Source organism: Triticum urartu, chromosome 1A (assembly GCF_056163025.1).
Source record: "Triticum urartu cultivar PI428250 chromosome 1A, HENAU_Tu73, whole genome shotgun sequence".
Classification (NCBI taxonomy): Eukaryota; Viridiplantae; Streptophyta; class Magnoliopsida; order Poales; family Poaceae; genus Triticum; species Triticum urartu.
In genome coordinates, this window is record NC_141873.1 from 413,833,180 (window position 1) to 413,844,684 (window position 11,505).

At 44.5% G+C, this 11,505-nt stretch overlaps 1 pseudogene; it reads left to right on the plus strand.

Annotated features, from left to right (window-relative positions):
* The first annotated feature begins 922 nt into the window (after positions 1 to 922).
* Positions 923 to 11,237, plus strand: LOC147991477 (uncharacterized; annotated as a pseudogene).
* Positions 11,238 to 11,505: the final 268 nt, after the last annotated feature.

Here is an 11,505-nt window from a genome sequence, read left to right on the forward strand (position 1 = left end):
AAAAACATAAACGGATTCAGACTTGGTGAAAAAACTGGAGCATGCAAAATAGTTAACGAGTAGGCATGTTTACGAGCTCGATGCACTCACTACAGAGCATGGCATGACAAACTAAGCGTAAACTCATCAAGAATACATGGCATAGGAGCTAGACATGGAAGTAACAACAACATAGCATGCACGGATCAATAGCAACATCCTCGGCAAAATCGCTAAACATGTCAACAATCTGCTAGGATTCACTTTATGGCAAAAGTAGATCTCGATTTACTCAAGCTAGGGTGCTCTATAATTGCAAACAAAGGCATGGATGGATAGAGCACCACAATGTTAACAGAACATCCTTACTGAACATCCTCAAAAGAGGCACGGATGACTAGGAAACAACATGAACATATGGCATAACAACAAAATCAGGACAAGGACTTAGTGAAATTCTAAGTCCCTGAAATCAGCATTACCGATTACGCTACTTTGCAAGCTTGTGCCAGTCACCACAAATATCACAAAAATACATGGCAAGCACCTCTGTATAGATGGCATGACATTTAACAAAACACATGTAGAACTCAGGATCATAGCATGCACACATTAATCATGGCAAAAATGACAAAATGCCATTTGCTGAAACAGATCTGACGAATTCAACACATAGCTCTCTTCCAACAGCATTTCGGGCATCAAGATGAGCTCAAATGAAAATGATGCAATGAGATGAAATGATGTACTCGTCGAGACAAACATTTTGATATGCTACACGCACGAATCAGAGCTACGGATACAGAGTTATGGCATGCGGAAAAATGCTAAAAGCTAGGGTCTCGGGAGGAAAAAGTCAACCGAGATTAGATATGGATCCAGATCCAGCACTGTAGCGGCACGGCTCCCGGAGTTCGCCGGCTGGAGATGGGGTTCGCCGGAGATGGAAAACACGGTGGCCGGAGAGCCTTGGACCGGCCGGAGCTTCGAGGGAGGGAGGAGCTCGCCGGGGCGCGGCGTTGGGGCGGTGAGGGACGGCGTCACGGCGGGGCGGGGCGACCCCGCAAGGTCGGCAGCGGCGGCCGGCGGGCGAGGCAGGCGGTTAGGCGCGAGCTCCCGCGGTGGCGGCGGAGCTTGATGGCGCGGGCGCGGGGCGGAGCTGGTGCGAGGCGGCGGCGGGCGGCGACCCGGGCCGGGAGGGCCCCGCCTGGGCCCCGGCGGGGCGACCCGGGCGGTGGCCCGGGGAAGTGGGCACGGGCGTCTCGGCAAATCGGAAGGCGCCACATGGCGGCGGTGAGGGCTTTGGACAATGTCCGGTGGTGGGGGTTTCGTCCGGCGACGGAGAGGGGAATTTGCTAGGGTTTGGACTGCGGGATTTCGGAGGAGGGGCTTTATATAGAGGTAGAGGTGGCTAGGGAGCTCCAAATGAGGTGCGGTTTGCGGCCACACGATCGTGATCGAACGACCTAGGTGATGGGAGAGGTTTAGGTGGGTTTTTGGGCCAAATTGGAAGGGTGTTGGGCTGCAACACACACGAGGCCTTTTCGTTCCCTCGGTTAACCGTTGGAGTATGAAACGAAGTCCAAATGGCATGAAACATGACAGGCGGTCTACCGGTAGTAAACCAAGGCCGCATGACAAGTCTCGGTCCAATCCAGAAATGTTTAACCACCACACACGAAAAGAGGTAGAAAGGACCACCGGAGGACATAGGAGCGCCGGAATGCAAAACAGACAACGGGGAAAATGCTCGAATGCATGAGACGAACACGTATGCGAATGCAATGCGCATGATGACATGATATGAGATGCATGACAAAGACAACAACACACGGAGACAAAACCTGACAACGACGAAATGAAATAACTTAGGCCAGAAACGGCAAGAGTTGGATAACAGATAAGGTAAATTACATCCGGGGTCTTACAGAGAGCTTCATCAGCACGACGGCGTGATGACGGTGATGATGAAGCTACCGTCGCAGGGCTTTGCCTAAGCACTGTGATGATATGACCGAGGTGGATTATGGTGGAGGGGGGCACTGCGCACGGCTAAGGGATCAATGATCAACTTGTGTGTCCTAGGGTGCCCCCTGCCCCCGTATATAAGGGAGCAAGGGGGAGGCCGGTCGGCTCTTGGAGGTGCGCCAAGGAGGTGAGGAGTCCTCCTCCTAGTAGTTGTAGGACTCCCCCTTTCCTAGTCCAACTAGGAGGAGGAAGGGGGAAGGAAGGAGAGGGAGAGAAAACAAGGAAAGGGGGGTGCCGCCCCCACTTCCCTAGTCCAATTCGGACTAGAGGGGGAGGGGCGCGCGGCCCTGCCTTGGCCGGCCCTCTCTCTCTCCACTAAGGACCATGTTGGCCCATTAGTCCCCCCGGGTGTTCCAATAACCACCTGGCACTCCGATAATTATCCGGTGATCCCCGGAACTCATTCGGTGTCCGAATATAGTCATCCAATATATCAATCTTTATGTCTTGACCATTTCGAGACTCCTCTTCATGTCCATGATCACATCCGGGACTCCAAACTATCTTTGGTACATCAAAACACATAAACTCATAATATCGATCGTCACCGAACATTAAGCGTGCGGACCCTACGGGTTCGAGAACTATGTAGACATGACCGAGACTCGTCTCCGGTCAATAACCAATAGCGGAACTTGGATGTTCATATTGGCTCCCACATATTCTACGAAGATCTTTATCGGTCAAACCGCATAACGATATACGTTGTTCCCTTTGTCATTGGTATGTTACTTGCCTGAGATTTGATTGTCGGTATCTCAATACCTAGTTCAATCTCATTACTGGCAAGTCTCTTTACTCATTCCGTAATGCATCATCCCGCAACTAACTCATTATTCATATTGCTTGCAAGGCTTATAGTGACGTGCATTACCGAGAGGGCCCAAAGATACCTCTCCGATACTCAGTGCGACAAATCCTAATCTCGATCTATGCCAACTCAACAAACACCATTGGAGACACCTGTAGAGCATCTTTATAGTCACCCAGTTATGTTGTGACGTTTGATAGCACACTAAGTGTTCCTCTGGTATTCGGAAGTTGCATGATCTCATAGTCATAGGAACATGTATAAGTTATGGAGAAAGCAATAGCAACAAACTAAACGATCATCGTGCTAAGCTAACCGATGGGTCAAGTCAATCACATCATTCTGTAATGATGTGATCCCGTTAATCAAATGACAACTCATGTCTATGGTTAGGAAACATAACCATCATTGATTCAACAAGCTAGTCAAGTAGAGGCATACTAGTGACACTCTGTTTGTCTATGTATTCACACATGTACTTAGTTTCCGGTTAATACAATTCTAGCATGAATAATAAACATTGAATATGATATAATGAAATATAAATAACAACTTTATTATTGCCTCTAGGGCATATTTCCTTCAGTCTCCCACTTTCACTAGAGTCAATAATCTAGATTGCCTTGTAATGATTCTAACACCCATGGAGTCTTGGTGCTGATCATGTTTTGCTCATGAGAGAGGCTTACTCAATGGGTCTGCAACATTCAGATCCGTATGTATTTTGCAAATCTCTATGTCTCCATCCTTGACTTGATCATGGATGGAATTGAAGCGTCTCTTGATGTGCTTGGTTCCCTTGTGAAAAATGGATTCCTTTGCCAAGGCAATTGCACCAGTACTGTCACAAAAGATTTTCATTGGACCAGATGCACTAGGTATTACACCTAGATCGGATATGAACTCCTTCATCCAAACTCCTTCAATTGCTGCTTTTGAAGCAGCTATGTACTCCACTTCAAATGTAGATCCCGCCACGACGCTCTGCTTGGAACTACATCAACTGACATCTCCACCATTTAATAAAAACATGTATCCGGTTTGTGACTTAGAGTCATCCGGATCAGTGTCAAAGCTTGCATCGACGTAACCGTTTACAACTAGCTCTTTATCACCTCCATATACGAGAAACATATCCTTAGACATTTTCAGGTATTTTAGGATGTTCTCGACCGCTGTCCAGTGATCCACTCCTGGATTATTTTGGTTCCTCCCTGCTAAACTAATAACAAGGCACACATCATGTCTAGTACACAACATTGCATACATGATAGAACCTATGGCTGAAGCATAGGGAATGACTTTCATTTTCTCTATATCTTCTGCAGTGGTCGGGCATTGAGTCTGACTCAACTTCACACCTTGTAACACAGGCAAGAACCCTTTCTTTGCCTGATCCATTTTGAACTTCTTCAAAACTTTATCAAGGTATGTGCTTTGTAAAAGTCCAATTAAGCTTCTGGATCTATCTCTATAGATCTTGATCCCAATATATAAGCAGCTTCACCGAGGTCTTTCATTGAAAAATTATTATTCAAGTATCGTTTTATGCTATTCAGAAATTCAGTATCATTTCCGATCAATAATATGTCATCTACATATAATATCAGAAATGCTACGGAGCTCCCACTCACTTTCTTGTAAATACAGGCTTCACCAAAAGTCTGTATAAAACCATATGCTTTGATCACACTATCAAAGCGTATATTCAAACTTCGAGAGGCTTGCACCAGTCCATAAATGGATCACTGGAGCTTGCACACTTTGTTAGCACCTTTTGGATCGAAGGCCTTCTGGTTGCATGATATACAACTCTTCTTTAAGATACCCATTAAGGAATGCAGTTTTGACATCCATTTGCCAAATTTCACAGTCATAAAATGCGGCAATTGCTAACATGATTCGGACAGACTTAAGCATCGCTACGGGTGAGAACATATCATCGTAGTCAACTCCTTGAACTTGTCAAAAACCTTTTGCAACAATTCGAGCTTTGTAGACAGTAACATTATCGTCAGCGTCAGTCTTCTTCTTGAAGATCCATTTATTCTCTATGGCCTACCGATCATCGGGCAAGTCAACCAAAGTCCACACTTTGTTCTCATACATGGATCCCATCTCAGATTTTATGGCCTCAAGCCATTTTGTGGAATTTAGGCTCATCATAACTTCCTCATAGTTCATAGGTTCTTCATGGTCAAGTAACATGACCTCCAGAACAGGATTACCATACCACTCTGGTGCGGATCTCACTCTGGTTGACCTACGAGGTTTGGTAGAAACATGATCAGAAGTTTCATGATCATCATCATTACCTTCCTCACTTATTGGTGTAGGAATCACTGGAACTGATTTCAGTGATGAACTACTTTCCAATAAGGGAGCAGGTACAGTTACCTCATCAAGTTCTACTTTCCTCCCACTCACTTCTTTTGAGAGAAACTCCTTGTCTAGAAAGGATCCATTCTTAGCAACGAATATCTTGCCTTCAGACATGTGATAGAAGGTGTACCCAACAGTCTCCTTTGGATATCCTATGAAGACACATTTCTCCGATTTGGGTTCGAGCTTATCAGGTTAAAGTTTCTTTACATAAGCATCGCAGCCCCAGACTTTAAGAAACGACATTTGGGTTTCTTGCCAAACCACAATTCATAAGGTGTCATCTCAATGGATTTAGATGGTGCCCTATTTAACATGAATGCAGCTGTCTCTAAAGCATAACCCCAAAACAATAGCGGTAAATCAGTAAGAGACATCATAGATCGCACAATATCTAGTAAAGAATGATTACGACGTTTGGACACAACATTACTATTGACACCAGATTTTGGCACAATCAAGAACTTAATTAAGATGGCTTCAAATGGAGAAGTGCTCAAAGTACGAAAGTTCCGTATCGTCAGAAGGAGAAACTTTGATGTTTGGGCCATCGCCATCCGATCTCATCTCGAAGACCGAACTTGTGTTCGAAATACCGAGATTTTGTATTCAGAACACTATTCGGCTGATCACACCCCCAAGACTGCCTCGTATGGAAAAATTATCTACACGGATTGTCTTCGTCTCGTCGAAACAATCGATTTTGATATAAAAATCGTTTCGATCCAAGTTCTTATGCAAAAGTTAGAATCATTCGAATGCAGTCCTGTCAGGAGGCTACATATGGCGCGCCCTACCAGACATGTGTCTGATGGGTGGCGCGAGTGACAGTCTGTTTTGTGCGAATGATTCAGCCCTGAAGACAGCCTAGAATCGCAAAACATTCAACATGAAAGTTGTTCGCCTTATCGAAACGGTCAAGATTGCTTCTGGACTCTTTTTCACCGGAGGTCGTTTACTGCCACAAAAAGGGCACGCATGGTGCAGGCAGTTTAAACCAAACAGTTTTGGAAAGTTCGAATAAAACCAATACGAATTTGACTAGGGTTTTGGACGTGAATCCAAACTTTTTCCTTGCACGGGAAGTCCAGCCGCCTCTTATATACCTAAGGGGTGACGGCCAATTGAACAGCAACACACAATCGCAAAACCCATCTACTTTTTACCCTAGTTTTACATCTCTCCCATGTTCTTTCTCTCTCGTTCTTCGTTCGTTCTTCATATTGAAGGCCAGCGATCCTCGGGGCTCTAGGGGCGGGCGAACCGACCAAGGGCAGCCCATATCTGTCGCGTGTCCAGACGGGGTCCCTCCCGGGCGCATGGGGTTTCGGGTCCTGAAAAGCGCCCGCCGGATTGCTTGCGTACCGCGCTTCCGGACGGGTCTCCTTCGACGTGAGCTGCGGTGCATCACCCTCGGCATTAGAGGTACACGGTGACGTGTTCATGTGCGAACAATTACATTGTGGTGTCACTACAAGAAATATGTCAACTTATGACCTTCTGTTAGTGACCCTCGAAGAATTGGTCATAAATTTATGACCATTTTAGACCAATTGGTCAAAAGCTGTTCAGGGGGCTCCAAACCCTAAACCATTGCAACCATTTTGGTCAGAAAGGTCGTAATTTCCTTACACGAAATGGTCACAAAGCAAACAGTGCTAGTCTGCTGCCTTATTTCTAGTTGTTAATGACCAATATAGATGGTTATAGCCTTGTATATTGTGGTGGGTTGTGATGACTAGGCGCCATCTCATCAGTTTTGCCTATGTGTCATGTCCATGTGGCAGTTTTTGCCCTAGGTTGTGAAGCAACCTATATTTCTATCATTCCCAAAATTCCCAAAAAAATCTCATAAATTCTTTGGGGCATATCTTCATCAAATATATAAAAATCCTTCCTTGCCTAGTTCAAAACTAATTCAACAATATTCATTTTCCTATTCTGTTCACAACAACACTTTATGAAGGAAGTGTTATTTATATATTCTTGATTGCCCTTGGAATTTTTGGGCACTCTTTCCTATCCAAATCATTACCGCATGACAAAATTCAGCTCCATTTGCCTAGCAAATCTTCTTCAGCAAATTTCGAAAGTTTTTGTCCACCTAGAAGCATTGTGAAGGAAGTACCTTTTTTATATCTCTAAATGACATGAAATTTATACAGTTCCTTCATATGTCCAAATTATCACCCTCCTCCAAATTGCAGCTCATTCAAATCATCTATGTGAGCCCAGGTTCAATTTATATTTTATGGCCAAATTGGCACGTTGCAAAGCAAGTGTTATATAGAGCCCTCCTATTACCCTCAAACTTTTCGGGCACTCTTCCATACCCAAACCATTGCCACATGATAATATTCAGCTCAATTTTCTTAGTAAATCTTTCTCGGGAAATTTCCAAAGTTTCTACCTCGAGAGAAGCTTTGTGAAGTAAGTACTAGCTAGGCTTACCCAAATGATCTGAAAATTTACCAGCGCATGACCATACCTAAGTAACTTACCTACACCAATTTTGAGCTCATTTCATTCATCCAATCTCTCTCACTAGTTTTCCCAAGTTTCTGTCCATAGAAGAGCATTGTGAAGGAAGTACTACTTTGGCATGTCCCAATGGTATCAATTTTCTACAATGCTTTCCTATGCCCAAATAACCATCCTTCACAAAATTTCAGCTCACTCCATTCATTATTTTGAGCCCAGCTTCAACATTCATATTTTTGTCCAGCGTGGTACTTTGCAAAGCAAGTACCACCTAGGATCCTCCTTTTGAGCTCAAAATTTGTGAAGACATTCTCCTTAGTAGATGATCATCCTCAGCCAAAACTCACGCCCATTGGCCATGTGCATTTCCCATACCGCTAATCAAACACTTGGCTGCTAATTCATGTTTGAGCATCGATCGGTCTCCTCGTGAGAATCTTATGTTGTAATTTTCTTCCTAGCACCAACCTGGGGAGTGCCCAACCCACTAGACATGTCTAGGCCACCCAGAACACATGGCAACGCCACGGTCACGCGATGACCACGCGGCGGGCATGCGAGTTTACGCGCTCTAGAGATGGGGCCCTCGGCCACCGCCCAAACCTCGACGTATCGCCACCAAACCATGTATTTATGATTAAATAGGTACTTATGTACCTAGAAATGATTTTTGGAAAAAATAAATAGCAAACTATGAGGCAGCTGCAGTTCAAATTTGACCCGCTTCCATCTGAATCGGCGGAAATTTGTCTTTTTCACGAGAGGTGGATCAAAACTTTTTACACCCAACCATTTTGTCAATTGTGCATTAAATATGTCCTAGTATTTTAGAAAATTGATTTGGTCCAATTTTGCAACAATTATTTGGTAGTTTCTTCACAAAAAAACCTCCTTTCGGGCACTCGGAAAATGAAAAATGGTTTTTTCGTCCAAAGAAAATGAAAACTTCCTTAGGCAACATTGTTTGCCATTCCAATATGCACCCTTGTGCACAATATGAGATCATTTGAACAAACTATGCCACGAATGTGGCCATAAGATTGATCATTTGGCTTGAAAGCCATGAATCTTCAGAGATGATAGCTCATTTCTGAGAACACTTTTTTAAAATAATTGCCGTATTACAAGTTTGTTATTTTTCTTGGGAACTTTGCCACATATAATGACACAATGCGAAGGTTTCCCAATTTTTTGATTTTTTTTGAATTTTTTATGCCCGTTTCAAAATGCGGTCAAAACGGCGGGCTTGACCGTTCCTAGCTAGTGGTTGAATCCTGGAAAACTTTTGGTGTTTCTCTGATTAAATAGATACTTATGTACCTAGAAATGATTTTTGTAAAAAATAAATAGCGAACTATGAGGCAGCTGCAGTTCAAATTTGACCCGCTTCCAGCTGAATCGGCGGAAATTTGTCTTTTTCATGAGAGGTGGATCAAAACTTTTTACACCCAACCATTTTGTCAATTGTGCATTAAATATGTCCTAGTATTTTAGAAAATCAATTTGGTCCAACTTTGCAACAATTATTTGGTAGTTCCTTCACAAAAACCTCCTTTCGGGCACTCGAAAAATTAAAAATGGTTTTTTCGTCCAAAGAAAATGAAAACTTCCTTAGGCAACATTGTTTGCCATTCCAATATGCACCCTTGTGCACAATATGAGATCATTTGAACAAACTATGCCACGAATGTGGCCATAAGATTGATCATTTGGCTTGAAAGCCATGAATCTTCAGAGATGATAGCTCATTTCCGAGAACACTTTTTTAAAATAATTGTCGTATTACAAGTTTGTTATTTTTCTTGGGAACTTGGCCACATATAATGACACAATGCGAAGGTTTCCCAATTTTTTGATTTTTTTGAATTTTTTATGCCCGTTTCAAAATGCGGTCAAAACGGCGGGCTTGACCGTTCCTAGCTAGTGGTTGAATCTTGGAAAACTTTTGGTGTTTCTCTGATTAAATAGATACTTATGTACCTAGAAATGATTTTTGTAAAAAATAAATAGCGAACTATGAGGCGGCTGCAGTTCAAATTTGACCCGCTTCTAGCTGAATCGGCGGAAATTTGTCTTTTTCACGAGAGGTGGATCAAAGCTTTTTACACCCAACCATTTGCTCAATTGTATATTAAATATGGACTAGTATTTTAGAAAATTGATGGAGTCCAATTTTGCAACAAATATTTGGTTGGTTCTTCACAAAAAAACCATGTTTGCCACTCGGAAAATGATTAAAAATAGCTAGAAAGATCAGAAATGCATACAAATTGGTCCTTATCCATAAAATGTGGTCTAACTCTAGTGAAAATTTGTGTGATTCCCTTCTAGAAAATATTTTTGATAGTTGCTTCACAAAATCCCTCTATTTTCAGTACTTTTAAATCATTAATTTTCCGAACCAATCAGAACTCGTCCCACGGATCGATGACATGGCGCCCATCCATCCATCCATCCATCTCTCCATCCACATCCGTCCACCCATCTATGTATAGAAAAAATAAATAAATAAGAGATACCCCCACCTGCAGCCCAAACCCTAACTCCCTCGCCCCCTCTCTCCCCCGCCCCCTCTCTCGCCGCCGCACCCAAACCCTAACTCCACTCCTCTCCCCTCTTTCCCCCGATCCAAATGCACTCCTCGCAGCCGCCACCTACCTCCCGCCCCCGATTCAGCCGATCTCGCTGCCAGCGCCCGTGCGCCACCACCCGCTCCTCCTTGCCTTCCAAATCACGCCGCCACCTCCCTCCCCATCCCCTCCTGGATCTCTCCCTCGGCGAGCCCCTCTGCTGCCCGCGCATGCACATCCTCGCATCCTGCTGCTCTCCATCGACCCCCTCCGCGTGCTCGCCGTCATCGCCTGCCTCGGTAACCAACCTCCTCGCCTGCTAGTTCGTGGTTTGTCCATCATGTCCGTCTTCTGCAGCGATGCGCTGATTGATGGTTCTGGTCATTGGATCTAGTTACTGGCGTAGGCGACCAGGAGGCTGTTCCAAGGTGAGCCGATGAAGAGGCGAAAGGGAATTTGGATCGAGATCAACAACTGTGAGGAGGGGGAGGAGAGCAAGAGGTGCAGCGTGGTGGCCAGCAAGGGAGCACCATCATGGGAGCCGCGTCCTCTTGGTCCACGGCCACGTCGGGGAGATGCCGCCGACCTCCGCTGGCGAGCGGTGGCTGTGAGAGTCTGGTGCGGAGGGCGGACTCGATCATGAAGTCGCTCTCATGGTCCAAGTCGGCACCGGTCACGGAGACGGCCATCTGCGCCGCCGTCGGCGACAACGCTGTAACTAGCAAGGCTCTGGCTGGTGAGTAGGACACTTCCGCTAATCCAACTATCATCTCTGAAGATGTTCTGAAATTTGTTGCTGACTCTCTGTTTGGAATTTGCAGGTTGCTGAAGCAGAAGAGAGGGTTGCGTCGTGCGAGCACTGGTGGCCGCCCGGAACCGTATGTGTACATGGTACGTGAAATCTGTGCCACATAGTTTGCGTTTGGATGCTGATTTGATTTCTGAAAGTAGCTGAATGTCAGCTATGACTGAATCAGTATAACTGAGAGTCAGTGTCCAACTTCTATATGGAGTTAGGGAGTTGTTACTTATTGGAGTAGTAATTTCCAGTTATTCAGTAGAGAGTAAGTAGAATCTGAAAGCAATTGTTAAATCTGATTAATTTATCGTAGTTCCACTCACAGCCCAGTTCTCTAATTTAGATTTCTCAAATATCTCTCTGAACTTATCTAATCAATTTAGTTTTTGTGTTGTGTAAATGGAAAGTGAAAAACCTTGATAAGTAAAACCCAGGTGCATGATTTTATAGTTGAT